This window comes from Budorcas taxicolor, chromosome 8 (assembly GCF_023091745.1).
Source record: "Budorcas taxicolor isolate Tak-1 chromosome 8, Takin1.1, whole genome shotgun sequence".
NCBI classification, from domain to species: Eukaryota; Metazoa; Chordata; class Mammalia; order Artiodactyla; family Bovidae; genus Budorcas; species Budorcas taxicolor.
The window spans coordinates 95,354,787-95,376,485 of NC_068917.1; positions in this window are offsets into that span (position 1 = coordinate 95,354,787).

Here is a 21,699-nt window from a genome sequence, read left to right on the forward strand (position 1 = left end):
TTTAAGCTGCAGGATAAATGTAGAGCACAGTTGGATTGAACCTTAATCCAGAGGAAATTTTGCCCAGGAAATCCTCTACAGAGTAAGCTTCATGAAGAAACAGAGAGAGAACAAACACTCTAATCCTATTTCTTTGAGGGCTACATTTTCCATTTAGTTCATCTCTAACGCAGATTTGAACTCTTAATAACATGCATTAGATAAAATGTTTGCTCAGCTGTGTAGGCTGATCCAAAGTTACAAATGTGCCTCAGAGCACAGGTTTAGATTTATGGAAAAAAAAAAAAAAAGTGTTGAAAGTAATTTTTTTGGATGGAATCAAGCTTTGGCATTTTAACAATGCCCTATGAATTTGAGTTTGCAGTTTAAGCTCAATGAAGCCTATTGTACTATTTGGGGAAAAATTGATGTTATTTTATTATTGGATACTATGAAATAAGATGTTCTAAAATTTTAACTAAAACCAGAGTATTATGATGTGGTAACATCATTTGTATGTTATTTTCATCTAAAGTGTTTCATGTGAATTATAAAATAACCTAAAGCATCAAGAAAAAAACTGGAGTTATTCAATGAGGGGAATGTGATCATGTTTTAAATTTAAATTATAAAGCACACTGGTAGAGTACTGTTGTAACTTCTGATGAGTTTACCTAAGTTTATCCCAATTTTCCCAAAATTTAAATAATGACTGTTAGTTTACATAAGAGATCAAATACTTTCAAAGTAAATTTTATAATAACTTAGATAAAATGTCAAAATAAATATTCTTCAAAACACTGCATAGAGATCCACTTCCCCACCCCCCCCCCCAATGCTACATATTTTGTTACATTCCTGGCATTGCAATCTCAGAACAGCCATAGAGAAAAAGACAAATTAATAAGATCTAGAGTCAGGAGTTTGGCTCAGAAAATTGTTTCCATACTTGAGAGAAATGAGCTTCTGCTTTTCTTATCATTTATATCCTATAGTTATACCTACAAATTGAGAATAAGTCTGTATTTTGATACTTATTTGAAGCTACTTCTCAAATACTGGTTCAGAGAATTTATTTTACATATTTTAGTTCAAGGATACACTTCTTTTTCTATTACTGTCAAAATGTGATTAGTAGGAGTGCATCTATACTTTCTTTGTTGCAGCAGAACACACATAATATTTATCATCTTAACCATTTTTAAATATACCATTAAATATATCCAGATTGTTGTACAAAAAATCTCCAGAACTTTTTCATCTTGCAAAGCTGAAAGTCTATGCTCATTAAACAACTCCCTATTCCCTTCTCCCCCCAGCCCTTGGAAATCACCATTCTACTTGCTTTTTCTATGAATCTGACTATCATACAGACCTCATATAAATGTAATCATACAGTAATTGTCTTTTTGTGACTGCCTTATTTCCTTTAGTGCAAATTCTTCAAGTTTCATCCATGTTGTAGCATGTATCAAAATTGCCTTTCTTTTTAAGTCTGAATAATGTTATATATATATATATATATGTATATACTATATTGTGTTCCTTCAATCCTCTACTAAGGACCACTTTAGTAACTTCCACCTCTTGGTGTTTGTGAACAATGCTGCTACAAACAGGAGTATACAAATATCCCCTGGAGACATTGCTTTTAATTTTTTTTGTATATATATGTATATATATATATATATACAGAGGAGGCATTTCTGTATGATATGGTAATTATATTTTTAATTTTTGAGGAAAAAGCTGACTGTTTTTCATAGTGACTATACCATTTCACATTCCTTCCAATTTACGAGCTTATATTTTGAAATATAGGTTTCTTTCATCTGTTGTTTACAGCAGCAGTTTCAGATTTTCTATCTTATTTGTTACATATTTTTATGAGAGTAATGAAATTTTAGAATAAATTTCCTTAGCAATGATGAAAAGTTAGATTTTGATCAGTGACTATACCAGCCTGTTCTCCAGAGCAACAGCTAAAACTTTGCTTCTGCTTCAAGTGAAAAGTCAAAATTATCTATCTAAACATTCCAGAATTTCTCACATTAGTGTTTATTAGTTGTGTTCTAGAATTTACACTTTTGAACTTTATGTGATAAGAAGATCAGCTACAAATAGAGTTTTTCATCAGCCATGAGGTAGCCCACCCATATGCTATACACAATATAAATTTGCATGCCATTAACAGCATCAGGATTGGAATGAAAACTGACCTTTTCCAGTCCTGTGGCCACTGCTGAGTTTTCCAAATTTGCTGGCATATTGAGTGCAGCACTTTCACAGCATCATCTTTCAGGATTTGAAATAGCTCAATTGGAATTCCATCACCTCCACTAGCTTTGTTCGTAGTGATGCTTTCTAAGGCCCACTTGACTTCAAATTCCAGGATGTCTGGGTCTAGGTGAGTGATCACACCATAGTGATTATCTTGGTCATGAAGATCTTTTTTGTACAGTTCTTCTGTGTATTCTTGCCACCTCTTCTTGCTGAGCACCGAAGAATTGATGCTTTTGAACTGTGGTGTTGGAGAAGACTCTTGAGAGTCCCTTGGACTGCAAGGAGATCCAACCTGTCCATTCTGAAGGAGATCAGCCCTGGGATTTCTTTGGAAGGAATGATGCTAAAGCTGAAACTCCAGTACTTTGGCCACCTCATGCAAAGAGTTGACTCATTGGAAAAGACCCTGATGCTGGGAGGAATTGTGGGCAGGAGGAAAAGGGGATGACAGAGGATGAGATGGCTGGATGGCATCACTGACTTGATGGACGTGAGTCTGAGTGAACTCCAAGAGTTGGTGATGGACAGAGAGGTCTGGCGTGCTCCAACTCATGGGGTCACATAGTCTGACACGACTGAGCGATTGAACTGAACTGAACAGCATCGGAGAGAGCTCTGATTCCTCTATATGGGTTATCAGCATGGGACTGCTAGTTCTCATGCTCTGTCAACTGCAAATTTGGCAGGGTCTTTGGGTTTCTGAAACTTTTCCAGAAATGATTTTGAACATGTCTTCAGAAACAAGATATACAGCAATTGTTTATCAGATTCTGTAAATGACCCTTATCTTGAATTAGTGATACTTTTGTTAGCAGATAAATGAGATAAAACTTTCTATTATTAACTTATGTGCATAAAGGTAAGGCTCTTCATAAGCATAAAGGTTATGCACCTCTTTCAAACAGAGATTCACCTCCTTCAAATAGAGAAATCCAGAGCTAGAGAAGTACTCATAATAATGAAGCAATCACACAGGCTGTGAACATTTCCACATGGAAATTCTTAAAGAGTTGAGAATCTCTTTAAGACAATATCACAGAAAAAATATGAAGGGAACAGGGAAAATAAGATGAAGCACTGAGAATTAGATGAGCGGATATAACAAAAGTTGAATTTATAACCTATGAATAATAAGGACTTTAGAAAAAATAGTGTTTATCCAACTTTTAGGCATTTAAAATTAACTTATGTTTTCAATGTGATTATGAATAACTGATCACAGTTAAAATTAAATATATACTTGGCTTTGCTGTTACATTGTTAAGTATTTATTGCATTTTAAAAAGTCTCAGCTAACGTCCAGACAGGGATTTCATGACTAACAAATAGATCATTTTGTAGGTAACCACAATCCATGTCTTTAGGCATGTAAATATAAAAATATTCACATAAATTTCTTCAAAAGCAGTGATTATTAAATTCTAAAGAGAATAATATATGTCAAAAGTAACACAATTATTTATATTATTTTATACTCTGACTAATGAACAAAGTAATGAAATCTGTTTTCATTCATAATATACTAGAGTACCCAAAAAGTAAATAAGAGCTTAATAGATTTTTAGGATGATCAGAAATCAACCCAAGATTTCTAAATCCAAAATATTTCCCAAAGTATAACAGAGCAGCAAAATTTCATTTAGTGTATGAAAATAGGAAACACCTTGGGAGTGGGGTAGGTGTACCTGACCTAAAAAGAAATACTTTCACAAGCATTATAAGAGCTCTACATTTCAAGAGATTTCCTATTGCTTCAAACTCTCATAACACTTTAACTTTCTGTTTGCACTGTGGTGAAGTAATGGAGCAAAGTTTTTAGGATTTAAACATAATACTTCAAAATCTACAATTTTATGCAATAAGTTCTTATTTTATCTTTAATCAGTCCCTCACAACCAAAACACCTCTTGTTCCTATTAAAAGATTTAAAAGTCTAAATTCTAAATGTATATAAACAAATTAATTCAAGACATAAAAATTTATCTTGTTTAGTACTGCTGATGCTGCTGCTGATGCTGCTGCTGCTGCTGCTGCTGCTGCTGCTAAGTCGCTTCAGTCATGTCCGACTCTGTGCGACCCCATAGGTCCTAGATGGAATTATTCAAATTTTATATTCATATTTTTCTTCAGCCTAACAAAAGATCAAACATTTATTTATTTTTGTTTATTACAAATTCTATTTTTATTTTACTTTTTAAAAACATTTTATTGGTTCTAGCAACCAAAAGTTATACTTTATATAAGAACCTCACAAAACTGTTTCCATATTTCTATGCTAAATTCTGAACATCTTCTTGCAATTAAGACAGTATACCTTTTTTCCAAAGCATTCTTTTGATTTGAATTTTTAACTTTAAATTTTATATATAAATGTTGCTGCTTAATAGTTGATGGCTTTGTTTAATTAACCAGTGCTTCTGCTGCTGCTGTTGCTTCTGCTAAGTCGCTTCAGTTGTGTCCGACTGTGCAACCCCATAGACGGCAGCCCACCAGTCTCCCCCGTCCCTGGGAGCCTCCAGGCAAGAACACTGGAGTGGGTTGCCATTGCCTTCTCCAACGCATGAAAGTGAAAAGTGAAAGTGAAGTCGCTCAGTCGTGTCCGACTCTCAGCAACCTCATGGACTGCAGCCTACCAGGCTCTTCCGTCCACGGGATTTTCCAGGCAATAGTACTGGAGTGGGTTACCATTGCCTTCTCCAATACATCTCCATAAATAACGTGCTGTGATTTGAATACTTCACTATTAAATATGGCTGCAAAACAAAATTGATTATATGAGGGAATATACTTCTAAGTACAACCAGTACATACTATAGTGAATGCCATTGATTCCAAATTACTTGTATCATCATTGTTTAACTAGCATACCTGCATTCAGAAAAGCCAGTGTGCAAGTGTGTTTTTTACACAAAGGACAGGTAATTTTGCTTCATGATTAGAAAGTAGGACTGAGAATAAAGATTAAAATCATTATGTACTGCTGGGGTCCAGCCTCAGTGGATCCAGGGAATTTGAAGTGGGGATGGCATTGGCGAGGAAAAACTTATTTATTTAATTAGAAATATAAAGAGATTAAGAAGAAATAGTATAGTAGGAAATTTTAGTGGAGAAAAGAGGCTGAATAACTTGGTTTACGTGAAAAGCCAATAAAGTTCCAGACAAGGAGCTTGCACCATCTACGTTAGGCCACTGGTGTCCTCTTGAATAGTGGGGGGTGCCCCACCTTGGGCTCCCTCTTGCGTGGATCTTAGAAGCCGGGGCAAGTAAGTAGACATGGCGAGCCTCCATGCTCCAGATGGGAATTCAGCCAGAAAAGGAGTAAGACATGAAGACACGGGGGAACCAGTCTTCCTAGGACTTGCCTGGCTTCTATTGTCTAGAAAGGCCTTTTATACCTTTTTGATTGTACATAGAGATCAATGGGTAATACAAAATTATGCAGTGTTAGCAGCCCAGACTCTTATCAAAACCAGGTTTTTCTCTCTGCATACCTAGTTGTATACACAAGTCTTAGGTGATTTACATCATCTTCCAGCCAAAAGGGCCAATAAACATTTTGCAGCCCTTTTCTGATAAGGGTTTGTCAACCAGAAGACTTATTTGTGTTGTTCTTCTCAAAGTCTGGTGCCACTCTCAGAAAACATTAAATAAAGTTACATTCTTATATAGCAAAGATACAGCAATTTATAACAAGTAAAAGGAGTACATTGATTTATAACAAAAGAAAAGTAATTAACTCAAAAGTCTAGTGTTGCTAACATCAAAACAATTATATATCTTTTTCCATATCCCATTTACATTGATTAACATCCTCCCAGGTGCCTAAAAGATAAAGAATATGGAGGCCTTGCAGCAATCATTGAGTCAACAGTGAAATCCATCACCAATATGATTTTTAGCTCTTTAGAAAAGGCTCTGTATCTTTAAGATGCTTTAAGCTTTGTGCCTCTCGCGGTTTGGGGGCTGCAAGCAATTGACAAGCTGTAAAAAGTCGGGGGGAACCTGTTAGGCAAGCTAGAGAGTTATCAGAGGGGGTTTGAACTGAAACATCCCTTTCAAATGCAGAAGACTAAAGCCCTGAGTTAACTTTTTCCAGAGAGTGTCAGAAGAGTGGAAAAGTACAATACAATAAGGCAGGCAGATTCTTATTTTTGGGGTACATGCTCAAGAAATACCAGGGGGAAAACCTAAGGCCTGACTCGCCTTGCCCATCAGGCCTCTGCCGCATGACCTTGTCACGGGTGGGATTCCTCACGCTGGCTCCTGGCAATGTACCAAATTTGAGTAATAATATATAATTATAAACCACAAAACTGGCTTGATTGCAACTGAATTTTATTTTTTAAACAGTACAACAAAGAAATAGCTAAATATATATATATATAGTTGTAAAAATGACACGTTTTTACTTTCTCAGATTTTAATAAACTTTGGGGATATTGCTGATAAACAATCTCAATATACTACATATTATAATAAGTCCTGCAGGGGACATATTTATTACAAAGACTGGTTCACAAAATCCCCTACATGTAATTTACCATGAGAACAGACCACTACATAAACATGTCCACCTACTGTTTATGGTAACATATACATTCATTATGTCCATGGATGAACTATAGTAATCATGAAAGGTTCTAAATGCTTGTTTTCAATTACTATAACTGTCTCATTTGAGTATCAATTATAGTGTACAGAGCACCACTGGTCTATGCTGTTGTTCAGTCACCATGTTGTGTCTGACTCTTTGTGACCCTATGGACCCTAGGCTACTCTATCATTAGAATTCTCCAGGCAAGAATACTGGAGTGGGTAGCCATTTCCTTCTGCAAGGAATTGTCCCAACCCAAGGATCAAACCCATGTCTCCCACATTGAAGGCAGATTCTTTACTATATAACCACTAGGGGAATCCAACAGGACCAAAAGATGTTTTTTAAAAAGACAAATACATTGATACATTCATAGCAAGATTGATTAAAGAAAAAGTAGATAATGGAGATATTAATGATTAAAAGATATTTAAAACAATTTTATGTCAATCATTCAGTTTAAATAAACTGAGCAAATTCTTTACTCATTATCAAAACAAACACAGAATAAATAGAAAACCTACCACTGGTTTGTAAAATGAACATAATAAAGAATGAAGAATCTTCCCATTACAAGAAGAAATACCAGAACTAAATAAATGTTTCTAAGCATTTTAAAAAGGAACATCATTAAATAGAAAATCAGTTCAATTCAGTCACTCAGTCGTGTCCGACTCAGTAACCCCATGGACTGCAGCACACCAGGCTTCCCTGTCCTTCACCAACTCCAGGAGCTTGTTCAAACTCATATCCATCAAGTCGGTGATGCCATCCAGCCATCTCATCCTCTGTCATCCCCTTATCCTCCTGCCTTCAATCTCAAGCGTCACAGTCTTTTCAAAGGAGTCAGTTCTTCGCATCAGGTGGCCAAAGTATTGCAGTTTCAGTTTCAGCATCAGTCCTTCGAATGAATATTCAGGGCTGATTTCCTTTAGGATATACTGGTTGGATCTCCTTGCAGTCCAAGGGACTCTCAAGAGTCATCTCCAACACCACAGTTCAAAAGTATCAATTCTTCAGAGCTCAGCTTTCTTTATAGTCCACCTCTCACATCCATACATGATTACCGAAAAAACCAAAGCTTTAACTAGACGGATCTTTGTTGGCAAAGCAATGTCTCTGCTTTTAATATGCTGTCTAGGTTGTTCATAACTTTTCTTCCAAAGTGCAACCATCTTTTAATTTCAAGCTGGGGTCAACATCTGCAATGTTCTTGGAGCCCCAGAAAATAGTCTTTCACTGTTTCCATGTTTCCCCATCTATTTGCAATGAAGTGATGGGACTGGATGCCATGATCTTAGTTTTCTGAATCTTGAGTTTCAAGCCAACTTTTCACTCTCCTCTTTCACTTTCATCAAGAGGCTATTTTTTCTTCACTTTCTGCAATAAACGTGGTGCCATCTGTGTATCTGAGGTTACTGATATTTCTCCTGGAAATCTTGATTCCAGCTTGTGCTTCATTCAGCCTGGCTTTTTTCATGATGTACTCCGCATATAAGTTAAATAAGCAGGGTGACAATACACCTCCTTGATGTACTCCTTTCCCAATTTGGAAGCAGTCTGTTTTTCCATGTCCAGTTCTAATTGTTGCTTCTTGACCTGCATACAGATTTCTCAGGAGTCAGGTAAAGTGTTCTGGTATTCTCATCGTTTGAAGAATTTTCTGCAGTTTCTTGTGATCCACACAGTCATTTGGGTGCAATCTCAAAAGTGACAGAATGATCTCTGTTTGTTTCCAAGGTAAACCAATATTACAGTAATCCAAGTCTATTCCCCAACCAGTTATTTTGAAGAAACCGAAGTTGAACAGTTCTATGAAGACCTATCTGCAATGTACCATAAATACACCTTTATCCAAGGTGGATTACAGATTTAAACCTTAAGTGCAAAGCATTTATTTTTGTCTATAAAAATGCAGAAACATGTTATAATGATTTGAGGGTAAGGGCAGTTTATTAAATGGTCATAAAAGACAATAACCATAAAAGTAAAGATTGATTTAATTAGCTGTCATTGAAACTAAGCATATATATTCATTACAAGACACAATCAAGGGGGTAAAGAAAAAATCAAGCCACAAGGTGATAGAAGAGACTTCTAATACATATATTTGGCTAAGGACTTAGTCAAAATATATTATGAGATCTTATACATTACTTGTAATATACAAGACATGGTTTGTAGCTTCACTGAATCTAAATCTATAAGGGAAAAATAAATAGTCTGGTAAATAAAATAATGAGAGCATCAGAGGAGTCCTAGGAAAGACATTAGTTAGATGTTATGACATGATATAATGAAGATTTAGGGAAATTTTATTTGAATTGAAATATATGAAAAGGCAGCTATGGAAAAGAAGAAAAGAAAGCTGGGGAGAACTTCCATGAAGACAAACAAGATAGAATCTGGTAAGGAAGGTCTGAGGAAACCTGAAGTATAAGCAAATGTTCATCTATACTGAACAGGACTTTCCTTTGTCTTCTGCTTTGAAAACAATAGGTGAAGGAAAAATATCATTATATTGTTAAAATCTTCCAATTACTTTATGGGCACTAATATCTTTATTTGAAAAGCTGAGCCTTAATTAATTTAAATGGAACTTTAATATTTTATTATTTATTTATTATTATTTTATACACTTTACAAGATACATGTTAAAACATTGTAAGGAGTACTTTCTTTTAAAAGAATGTTTCCATGGAGTGATGCATACAATTTCCTAAGAAAGAAGATATTATGTTTTATGTCAATCATGAAAATGTCTTAAGAATAATCTCCACAGATTTTTCAACTGAAATATAACACAATAGATACTTTAAATAAAAGTATATTATTAAATAAAAAGAATGTGGCTGACTTGATTTTATAAAATATATTGTTTAAGATTTTATACTACTTATTTCATAAGAATAGAAGTTAACATTATATCAGATATCCTAGTTAATGCTACTGAATAATAGCCTAGTAAAGAAAATAGTTGTTTAGAGAATAAATAAGGAAAACATACTAAAAAACCATGTGACTAACCATAACCAGTAGAAACTCTTCAGGCTCAGTTTAGCCTTCTATTTCTAATATCTACAATATCTTAATCATTCAATCCTCTTTGTGACCCCATGGACTGTAGCCGCCCGCCCCCGGCCCCCAGGCTCCTCTGTCCGTGGAACTCTCCAGGCAACAGTACCTGAGTAGGTAGCTGTTCCCTTCTCCAGGGGATCTTCCCAACCCAGGGATTGAACCCAGGTCTCCTGCACTGCAGGCAGACTCTTTACCAGCTGAGCCACCAGAGAAGCCCAAGAATGCTGTCTATTCATTTAATTTTGTGACTGGAACTCAGAAAAAAAATGCTTTATATATAAGCCTAACAATATAATAAATACATCCAAGTCATGTTGGAAAGTATATATGATAAAACAGTATTAAATAGATCTCCATAGTTTAATGCTAGGGGAAGACTGACCAACAGAATGAGGCCTTAATGGATCACTTAAAAAAAAAAAAAAGAGTATCAATGAATTCTGTCCTATTTCAGTCATATTTCAGTCAGTCTATTAATGTCTCCCAAATGCAAGATTTCCTGACAAGCATAATAGGCGGTAACTCTGCAGCTAGAATTTGGAGTCAGGCAACTACAGCATGAGAAACAAGAACAAATATAGGCAGATTTAAGCTGGAATCAGAAGTGTGGTATGACAGACCCAAACCTCAGACAACTAGGAAAGAAACAGTGGTGCAAACCTAATGAAAAATATGGATAATAATGAATTTCCAAGATAAGATAAATGAGATATTAAATTAGTAAAACAGGAAGGACTGATAGAATTTATCTTGAAGGCTGGTCAAGAAGTTTCTGATCCACTCAGTATATCTGACTGCTTTTCCCATTCCAGGACTTCCCCAAGCACTATGCAGATGGATGTTAAATCAGCCTTAGTCTGAATTATACAAAGACATATGGGTACTATAAGTTCCAGAATAGTTTGTGTATCTCATTCAAGGGCCAGTCCAACATTTGAAACTGTTTTACAGGTAAGATTCTGATTGCCACTTTTATATTGCTCCAGAAGTCAAAACTTGCCTGATTCTTCTAAATTAAAATAAAGGAATATTTAGAAACTTGCATCATTCTACACTTCCCTAATTGAATATTTTTGGAAATTAAGTTGATGGAATTTTGATAGACACAGACTCAAGAACATCCAATTGCTGCTTTATTGATCATCACTTCTCCTGAGGGGTTCCCAGGGAAGCTATATCTATAAGGAGCAATGAGCATGATAATATTTAAAGAGTCTTACTTAAAGTTGTGCCAGGCCTGAAATTCCAATTTAGTGTTTTTTTTTCTTTTTTTTAATCTTTTGTTGTTGCTTTTTGAGAAAGTCTGATTTAGAAGTAACTTAAACTTAAAGGTTTAGTGGAAACTCCAATTCTTCTAGATTCCAAATCTTAGGATATTATCATCCTCTGGATTTCTACATTTTTAGGAAAAAAAAAATGGATATGGTGTAACTTTTACTTTCAGATGGAATTTTGATCCATGAACAGACTAAAGGAAATATATAATGTTAAATTATCAGAACTTCATGTTTCATTGCTTTAAATTCATTATTTCCACAAAAAGAATATTAAGAATTTCATGATGCCTTTCTCTTGAGTTAATTTTATTGAATTTAAAGAATGCATAACTGACTGTAGTACGCAGCTTGCTTAGAGGCAAATTTAAAGTTAAACAGAAATCACTCAACTATTAGTATCCTGGAAATATTTGAAGGACATGACACTCTTCAACAAAGACAGATGCAGTTATTTCAAGTACACATTTGAAGGCATGCTTATATACCCAAGGAGGTTGACTATGCCAAAGCCTTTGACTGTGTAGATCACAATAAACTGTGGAAAATTCTTCAAGAGGTGGGAATGCAAGACCACCTGACCTGCCTCTTGAGAAACCTATATGCAGTTCAGGAAGCAACAGTTAGAACTGAATATGGAAGAAACAGACTGGTTCCAAATAGGAAAAGGAGTATGTCAAGGCTGTATATTTTCACCCTGCTTATTTAACTTATATGCAGAGGACATCATAAGAAATGCTGGGCTGGAAGAAGCACAAGCTGGAATCAACATTGCAGGGAGAAATATCAATAACCTCAGATATGCAGATGACAACACCCTTATGGCACAAAGTGGAGAAGAACTAAAAAGCCTCTTGATGAAAGTGAAAGAGGAGAGTGAAGAAGTTGGCTTAAAGCTCAACATTCAAAAAACAGAGATCATGGCCTCTGGTCCCATCACTTCATGGGAAAAAGATGGGGAAACAGTGGAAACAGTGTCAGACTTTATTTTTGGGGGCTCCAAAATCACTGCAGATGGTGACTGCACCCATGAAATTAACAGATGCTTGCTCCTTGGAAGGAAAGTTATGACCAACTTAAATAGCATATTCAAAAGCAGAGACATGACTTTGCCAACAAGGGTCTGTCTAGTCAAAGCTATGGTTTTTCCAGTGGTCCTGTATGGATGTGAGAGTTGGACTGTGAAGAAAGCTGAGTGCTGAAGATGTGATGCTTTTGAATTGTGGTGTTGGAGAAGACTCTTGAGAGTCCCTTAGACTGCAAGGAGATCCAACCAGTCCATCCTAAAGATCAGTCCTGGGTGTTCATTGGATGGACTGATGCTAAAGCTGAAACTACAATACTTTGGCCACCTCATGTGAAGAGTTGACTCATTGGAAAAGACTGATGCTGGGAGGGATTGAGGGCAGGAAGACAAGGGGATGAGAGGATGAGATGACTGGATGGCATCACCGACTCGATGGACATGAGTTTGAGTAGACTCAGGGAGTTCGTGATGGACAGGGAGGCCTGGCATGCAGCAGTTCATGGGGTCACAAACAGTCAGACATGACTGAGTGACTGACCTGAATTGAACTGACTATACCTGAGTCAATGGCATATAAACACTGTCACTTCAGGAGACATGCCAACAATGATCGTTTTCCTACATGACACTAGATTCTAAATTCAGTTAGCATATTTTATCTCTAACTGGCTCTGAAAATATGCATCACTTCAAGATGAAACATCCTTAACAGAAACAATAGAGTAGTTTAAATTAAGTTACGTGTTATGTGCACTGTCACATTATCCAAAATGTGGTATCTGCTTTCCTTTTGAAGAATGGCATCATTGAATTAAAAATCTTCCATTTTACTTTCCTTTTCCACTTATCAACTTTTTTCTTCCACTTTTCTTCAATTTTCTGCCTTCTTTCAATTAACAGATAGTTATGTTTCAATTTTTGCTTCCTTTTTGGTTTATCCACTATATTTGTTTGTTTTATTACTTTAGTTTTTTCACTTTTATGATACATTGTATATACCTTAAATTTTTTTAATCTATTTGCTAGTAATATTATATCACTTCAGGTAATGTATAAGAATCTTGTATTTCCATTTCTCCTATGCTAACTTATTTACTCTTATTTTCACATTGTTGTTCAGTCACAGAATTGTGTCAGATTTTTGCAGCCCCGTGGACTGTAGCTCCTTTGTCCTCCACTATCTCTCAGAGTTTGCTCAAATTCATGTCAACTGAGTCAGTGATGCTAACCATCTCATCCTCTATAATCTCCTTCTCCTTTTACTTTCAATCTTTCCCAGCATCAGGGGCTTTTTAAATGAGTTGACTCTACATCAGATGGCCAAAGTATTGGAGCTTCCACTTCAGAATCATTCCTTCCAATGAATATTCAAGGTTGATTTCCTTTAGGCTTGACTGGTTTGATCTCTCAGCCCAAGGGACTCTCAAGAGTCTTCTACAACACCACCACTTGAAAACATCAATTCTTTGTTCCTCAGCCTTCTTTATAGTCCAACTCTCACATCTATACATGACTACTAGAAAAACAATAGCTTTGACTATACAGACCTTTGTCAGCAAAGTGATGTTTCTGCTTTCTAATATGCTGTCTTGTTTGTCATAACGTTCCTTCCAAGGAATAAGTGTCTCATAATTTCATGGCTCCAGTCACCATTCATAGTGATTTTGAAGCCCGAGAAAATAAAATCTGCCACTGTTTGCACTTTTTTCCCTTCTATTTGCCATGCAATAACGGGACCAGATCCCATGATCTTAGTTTATTTCATGTTGAGTTCCAAGCCAGCTTTTTCACTCTCCTCTTTCATCCTCATCAAGAGGCTGTTTGTTTAGTTGCTCTTCAATTTCTGACATTAGAGTGGTATCATCTGCATATCTGAGATTACCGATATTTCTCCTGGCAATCTTGATTATACCTTGTGATTCATCTAGCCCAGCATTTCTCATGATGTAGTCTGCATAGAAGTTAAATAAACAGGGTGACAATATCCAGCCTTGAAATACTCCTTTCCCAATTTTGGACCTGTCTGTTATTCCATGTTTGGTTCTAACTGTTGCTTCTTGACCCACATACAGTTTTCTCAGGACATCGGTAAGGTGGTTTTATATTCACATCTCTTCATGGCAGTTTGTTGAAGTTTGTTGTGATTTATACAAAGGCTTTAGAACGGTCAGTGAAACAGAGGTAGATTTTTTTTCTGGAACCCTCTTGTTTTCTGATTCAACAACTATTTTTATACAATTATGTATGTATCTATTTATGGATGCATCACTACATTTTTATCATTTCTAATATCCATCCCTCGTTGGGTCCTTCCTTCCTTTCCTGCTTGCTTTTCTTTATTCTTTTAAATTTATTTATGTTCTGATTAGTACTTTTTAATTAATTTATTTTTTATTTGAAGGATAATTGCTTTACAGAATTTTGTTGTTTTCTGTAAAACTTCAACATGAATCAGCCATAGGTATATGTATATCCCCTCCCTTCCACCTCCCTCCCCATCCCACCCTTCTAAGTTGATACAGAGCCCCTATTTGAGTTTCCTGAGCCATACAGCAAATTCCAGTTGGCTGTCTATTTTACAAATGGTAAGTAAGTTTCCATATTACTCTTTCCATACATCTCACCCTCACCTCCCCTCTCCCCATGTCCATAAGTCTGTTTTCTATGTCTGTTTCTCCATTACTGCCCTACAAATAAATTCTTCATTATCATTTTTCCTAGGTTTCATATATATGTATTAGAATATGATATTTATCTTCCTCTTTCTGACTTAATTTACTCTGTAAAATAAGCTCTAGGTCCATCCACCTTATGAGAACTGACTCAAATGCATCCTTTTTATGACTGAGTAATATTCCATTGTGTATATGTACCACAACTTCTTTATTCATTCATCTGTCGATGAACATCTAGTCTCCTTCCATGTTCCAGCTATTGTAAATAGTGCTTCTTGTTTCAGAAACTATAATTTTTATCTCTCCAAGATTGAATTTAGATCCTATCATATTTCCATGTGTTCATTTTAACAGTTTTTTTTAAGGTATACTCAATATATGAACAATCCAGCCATATAAACTGAATAAATGCTGTTGGCTGTTGTTTTGTTTTTGTTTTTTGTTTTTTGTTTTTTTTTAGTTTGCTTTCAGATATGTGAAATACTGACCACAGTATAATTTTAGAACATTTTTTCTACTCAAAAATAAACCTCTAGCTATCAACATAGCTAAAGGGATTTGCCTTTAGCTATCAAATCCTGCCTCTCCATTTCCAACTCTAGTCCTAAGCAACTACAAATATAATTCTGACTACAGTTTTGTTTATTCTCAATATTTCATACAAATGAAATTATAACATGCTCTTTTACAAATGACTTATTTCACTTAATATAATGTTTAAAGTGTTTATTTCTGTTATAGAATATACCAGTATTTCATTCTTTTAATGGAAGGATAATATTCCGTATTATAGAAATGTCATAGAATGTTTACCCATTCATCAGATAATGGGCAATAAGCTGACTCCATCTTATGGATATTATATATACCTGTAGCATATATTTAATGCTATAGGTATCCATGCATAAATTTATATATGGATATATATTTTAATTTTTCTTGGATATAGATTTAGGAAAATGTAACACTTGCAGAGTCATGCCTTAACTGAATGTTTATCCAATTGAAGAACTTCTAAATATCTTCCAAAGTCACTTCACTATTTCAAGATCTCACCAGAATTATGAGCATTTACGTTTCTTGACACCCTCATCAACAATTATTATCAGATTCAACACTTAAATGGGTATGAACTGGTTTCTCATTCAGTGAGAAACAGTGAGAATCAACTAATGAAGCTGAGCATCTATTCATTATGCTTATCGTTGTTCAGTTGCCAAATTATGTCTGAATCTTTGTGACCACATGTTCTGCAACATGCAAGTTCTACCTGTTTTTCACTATTCCCCAGAGTTTGCTCAAACTCATTTCCATTGAGTTGGTGATGCTACCCAACCATCTCATCCTCTGTCATCCCCTTTCTCCTTTTTCCTTCCATCTTTATCAGCATCAGGGTCTTTTCCAATTAGTCAACTCTTCACATCAGGTGGCCAAAGTATTAGAGTTTCCACTTCAGCATCAGTCCTTCCAATGAATATTCAGGACTGATTTTTTTCTAGGATTGATTGGTTTGATCTCCTTGTTGTCCAAGGGACTCTCAAGAGTCTTCTTCAGCACCACAGTTCAAAACCATCAATTCTTTGGCTTTCAGCCTTCTTTATGACAACTCTCACATCCATACATGACTACTGGGAAAAACAAAACAAAACAAAGCATAGATTTGACTATACAGATCTTTGTCAACAAGGTGATGTTTCTACTTTTTATTATGCTGTCTAGATTTGTCATAACTTTTTCCCCACGGATCAAGTGTCTTTTAATTTTGTGGATGCAGTCAGTGTCCGCAGTGATTTTGGAGCCCAAGAAAGTAAAATCTGTCACTGCTTCTAGTTTTTCCCCTTCTATTTGACATGAAATGATGGTATTAGATGTCATAATTTTGGTTTTCTGAATGCTCACTTTAAACCAGCTTTTTCACTGTGCATACTGCCATTCATATGTCTTCTTCAAAGAGATACCTTCTCAAACCTATTACTTATTTTTAATTGAGTTGTCTTTTTCTTGTTGGATTGTAAGTATTCTTTTTATAGTAATGATATTAGTTCTTTACAGATATAAGTTACAAATATTTTTGCCCATTCTGTGGGTTATATTTACCTTTTTTGATAGTATCCTTTCAAGTAGAAGAGTTCTAAATTTTGATAAGCATACATATTCCAAGTTTTTTTTCTTTTGTTGCTCATACTTTTGGTGTCATATCTAAAATTTCAGTACAAAATCTGAGGCTATGACAATTCAGCCTTATGTTTTACCTTGAATTATTTTCTTTTATTATTATTTTTAAAATTTTTGCCAAGAGGCTGATTTTATTTGCCATCCAAGCTTCCTGGGCCCCATCCTCACCTGGCCTCCTGGGAAGATTCAGAAGATCTTCAGCAGCTCTAGTTGCAAGTTCCCACAAACCTCCCTTAAAATTTTTTTTATAGTTTTAGTTACTGTATTTTGACCTTTGATTCACCTTAATTTTGTATATGGTGTGAGGAAAGGGTCAAATTTCATTCTTTTGTATTTGGCTATCCAGTTTAACCAGTATGATTTTTTGAAAACACTACAGCTTAAGATTCATTTTGTCTAATGTTAGTGACCACAAACACAGGGTTTATTTTGGACTCCCAATTCTATTTCAATATGTCCAGTCACATGCCAGTCTTCTTACTGTTGTTTTATAGTGTGTTTTGAAATTAATTGTGTGTCCTCCTACTTTGTTCTTCTTCTTCAAGATTGTTTTCATTATTTTGGATTCCTTGTAAATCTATTTGGATTAAAGAATCAATTACAGAGATGTCAGCTGATGTTCTGCTAAGGACTGCTCTGAATCTGTGGATCATTTTGAAGAAGTTCTATCATCATAAAAATATTCAGTCTTCCAATTCATGAATATGGGGTATTTTTCTAGTTATTCTTTATTTTCTTAAAATTATCCCAACAATGTCTTGTAGTTTTCAGAGTACTAGTTTTGTACTTTATAGATTTATTCAGATATATTTTATTTATGTTGATGCTATTGTAAATGGAATTTTTTTAATTTCACTTTCAGATTATTCATTGCAAGTTGATAGAAATACGATTGATTTTTGTGTATTGATCCTATAGCCTGCAACTTTCTTTAACTTGATTATTTGGCCTAATAAACTGCTTAGTTTAGTTTAGTGCTGCTTGTCATGTGTCCCGTCATCTCCACAACTAGGGTAGGAATCTTTTTCATAGCAATGGAAATAATAGGATGTCTAATAAATCAATATTTGAATACAGTAATTAATTTTCCACAGTAATTTATTCAAAATAAATTGCACAAACAATAGGTGTTCAATATACCCAGTAATAAATTCTGTCTGGTTCAAAGAAATTCTCTAATATAGAACTCAAATATTTCTCATAATGTTATCCTTTTTCCCTGTTTTGCCTCTTTCACTAAATATATTTAAAATATACCAAATTTATTGTATGTAATAAACATTATATACACTTAAAATGTATGTGTTACTTTGATACATTTATATTTGAAATGTGATTGCCATTGTAGCAGTATTTATCATGTTACATAATTATAGCAAAATATTGCTGTCTATGTTCATTATACTATGCATCAATCACTGTGGTTTAGTTACTGCTCAAGGAATTATAATGTCAATATGGTAAAAACTATGGGTTCATTGGAAGGGCTGATGTTGAAGCTGAAACTGTAGTACTTTGGCCACCTGATGTGAAGAGCTGATTCATTGGAAAAGATCTGAAGCTGGGAAAGATTGAGGGCAGGAGTGGAAGGGGACGAAGAAGATAAGATGGTTGGATGGCATCACCAACTCAATGGACATGGGTTTGGGTGGACTCAGGGAGTCGGTGATGGACAGGGAGGCCTGACATGCTGTGGTTCATGGGGTCGCAAAGAGTCGAACATGGCTGAGAGACTGAACTGAACTGAACAGAACCCTACTGTTTTGAAGATGTAATTAAATCATTACTGACAGTTAGTTCTTTAAATTTCACGGCATCTGATAGAGTGAAAGTGAAAGTGACTTATTTGCTAGTTAATAATTGCCTAATTCACTTATTTCATAAAGAAATTTCTTAAAGCTAATTGTAATTTTTACACCCTATGCATTAGATTCTCCCTTTTAGCCATACTACTCACTTAACATGCAGTATATTAAAAACTATTCTCATTAGATATAGAAAACTGCAACTTTGCTTCATCTGTTCCAAATTTAGAATATTGAGTACATAAATATAGTCCTTAAAGGGAAGGCATTTATAATTACCTTTATTACTAGGTTACAGATATTTTAGGTACTTGATACAAAAAATAATTAAAAAGTAATACCAAGAATACTGCTTATCAATTGCTTTGCTCTATTTTAAGGAATTTGAAGAATTCAAGAAAATATTCAATGAACTATATTTGCAAAGAGGAACTAAAGAACCTTTTGATGAAGGTGAGAGGGGAGAGTGAAAAAGTCATCTTAAAACTCAACACTCGGGAAACAAATTGTGATCATGGCATCCAGTCCCATCACTGCATGGAAAATAGATGGGGGAAAAACAGAAATAGTGATAGATTTCATTTACTTGGGCTCCAAAATCACTGCAGACGCTGACTGCAGCCATGAAAGTAAAAGGCACCTGTCCCTTGGAAGAAAAGCTATGATGGACCTAGACAGCATATTAAAAACCATAAGCATCACTTTGCTGACAAAGGTCTGTATAGCCGTATACACATTTTTTCCTGTAGTCACGTAGGGATGTGACAGTTGGACCATAAAGAAGGTTGAGTGCATAACAATTGATACTTTCAAACTGTGGTGCTGAAGAAGACTCTTGAGAGTCCCTTGGGAAGGAAGGAGATCAAACCAGACAATCCTAAAGAAATCAGTCCCAAGTAGTCTGTGGAAGGACTGATGCTGAAGCTGAAGCTCCAATACTTCGGCCACGTGATGCAAAGAGACAGCTCTTTGGAAAAGACCTTGATGCTGGAAAAGATAGAGGGGAGGAGGAGAAAGGGGCAAAAGAGGATGAGATGGTTGGACAGCATCACTGATTCAATGGACATAAGTTTGAACAAACATCAGGAGATAGCAAAGGACAGAGAATCCTGGTGTGATGCAGTCTGTGGGATCACAAAGAGTTGGACATGACTGAGTGACTGAAAACAACAAAGATTTTACTAACCAGCTTCATTTAAGAGATGTGATTCAGACACAGAACATTCCAGTACATTTTCCAAGAAACAATTCTGGCATGTTATAAAATTGGGATTCATACATGGCCAGTTGATTCCAGAATCTGTGCTCCTCAAATCATACAATAGAAGATAAATGTACTCAGAAAAACAACTCTTTTTCTAACAATCCTGTAATGTATAAATGCATGAGTTCACTGATGCATTTTGACAATATTTCAATTATATAAACTCAAAATACATTACATGTTTTAATATTTCACATTGTTTTTATCCCTCCCTAGTAAATGTCTCTGAAAGTTAAAGTTTCCTTTACAGGTCTTTATTGTGATTCTCAATTTGTTTTATTTTCATAATGACTCTAACCTCAAAAATGTAATTTAACATAAATCAAAATGTTGGTGGCCTGTTTAAAAAACATATCAGTCTTTTGGTTCATAAAGTTTTTATTTCTTGTATTCTTGCATATACATGAACACACAAACAGGCTGTTGAAGACACAGAACTGTCATAGAAACACACAATTGTAAGTATAATAGCAAAATGTAGCTTAACATAATACCATCCACAGCATGTCCAAAATATTTACTGCAAAATAGAAATGCAAAAGGTTTTGATTGCACCAATTTTAGAAAGATCTTTTGCTAAAATGACAAAAAGAGCAAAAAACCATAGTGATGTTTTAAAATTTTAACATACTTTATTAAATTTTATTTATTTTATATTGAAATGTGATTTACAGTGTTTTGCTTGTTTCTGAATCACTCAGTTTTGCTCAGATATGAACCACTTCGCTTTGTAACAAAAACTAATACAACATTGTAAAACACTATATGCTATTAAAAAATAAGTATTTTTAAATTTAATTCTTCCAATCCAAGAGCATGGGATATCTTTCCATTTCTTTAAATCATCTTCAATTTCCTTTGTCAATATTTACTAGTTCTGGTAGGCATATATATTTTTTGCCTTCTTGACCAGGTTTATTTATTTCTAAATGTTTTAGGGTTATTTGGTTGTGCTTTTAAAAGTGTCCCCCCCCCCCCCCCCCGCCCGACTTTCCCTTTCTGGTATTTCATTGTTAGTGTAAAGAAATGCAAGAGATTTCTGTATGTAAATCTTAAATCCTGCTACCTTACTGAATTCATTTGTTAGTTCTGGTAGTTTTGTGGGGTTTTGTTTTTCTGGAGTCCTTAGGGGTTTCTTTATATAGTGCCATGTCATTTGTGTATAATGACAATTTTACCTCTTCCCTTCTGATTTGGATACCTTTATTTTTTCTTTGATTGCTGTGGCTAGGACTTCAAGTACTATACTAAATAGAAGTGGTAAGTGTGAGCATCCTTATCTTATTCCAGACTAGTGGAAGGCTTTCAACTTTTTACCATTGAGTAAAGTGTTCACTGTGGGCCTGACATAAGTAGCTTTTATTATTCTTAGATATATTCCCTCTATACTCACTTTGATGAGAACTTTATCATGAATGCTTTTTCTCCATCTATTGAGAACATTATGTGGCTTTTGCTTTTCTTTTGTTGATGTGATTTATCCCACTGTTTGTTGATTCATCCTTGTGACCATGTGATGAATCTAATTTGTTCATTGCATATGAT